Raw genomic sequence first — 932 nt, 5'->3', positions numbered from 1 at the left:
TCTATTTAAGCTCAAGGATAATGTTTTCTAGATTGGCTTGGTATGGTCATGAGAATAGCAACCTTCTCTGAAGCTTTTCTCTATTCGTTTGTGTTTCAATCAAGCAAGTTTGAATTTCGCTAGGGTAAAAATATGTTCAAATTTTCTCCATTTAAGCTTAAGGATAATGTTTTCTAGATTGGCTTGGTATGGCTATGAGAATAGGAACCTTCTCTGAAGCTTTTCTCTATTCATTTGTGTTTCAATCAAGCAAGTTTCAAGTTTGAATTTCGCTAGGGTAAAAATATGTTCAAATTTTCTACAATAGCATCTTGAGTCTTGACACAAGCTTGTTACATGGAATTAGCTAAAATCTAACCACTATTTATCAAAAGAATGTATGATGCTAAAATGTCATGTAATACATTTTCAAAATGCAAAATCAATAGCGTTGCAAAAGGCACCTTTTCGTTGATAATGAATATGTGTATGAGTGCCAAAAAAAAAATGCACTTGAAAATAAAATTCATTATTGTTGCTGCCCAGGATCGAACTGGGGACCTTTAGTGTGTAAGACTAACGTGATAACCACTACACCACAGCAACTCCATTGGTAAATTTGTAACAAATAAATTTAATAACTCTTATTGCAATTCACATCCAACATCTTTTCTAATTTTCAATGCCTCAATTAGCTATGAATTGAATTCTTTCCACCCCGACCAAAGTGAAAAGGGAGGAAATTTCTCTCGACGTCAAGACAAAGATTGAGATGTCAAATCACTATCGCCAAGTATGGGAAGCTTCGTCAGGCCAACCTTATAAAAAACAGACAAGAGAGACAGTTTCTAAGAAATTTCTTATCTCCTTTAATGCTTTGGCTCTTATGATTTGCACACTTTGTGGCAATAACTTTTTTGAACAAAGGATATTTCGACAGAAGCAATGCTATG

The 932-nt window shown here is 34.1% G+C and overlaps 1 non-coding gene across 1 annotated transcript; it reads right to left on the bottom strand.

Moving 5' to 3' along the window:
- Positions 1-512: 512 nt before the first annotated feature.
- TRNAV-UAC (transfer RNA valine (anticodon UAC)) lies at positions 513-585 on the bottom strand. Its single transcript has one exon. It is a non-coding gene; the product is annotated as a tRNA-Val (tRNA).
- Positions 586-932: the final 347 nt, after the last annotated feature.

This window comes from Castanea sativa, chromosome 5 (genome assembly GCF_040712315.1).
Source record: "Castanea sativa cultivar Marrone di Chiusa Pesio chromosome 5, ASM4071231v1".
Taxonomy (NCBI): Eukaryota; Viridiplantae; Streptophyta; class Magnoliopsida; order Fagales; family Fagaceae; genus Castanea; species Castanea sativa.
The sequence above is the reverse complement of the archived record's forward strand: the minus strand, read 5'-3'. Positions and strand labels throughout refer to the sequence as shown.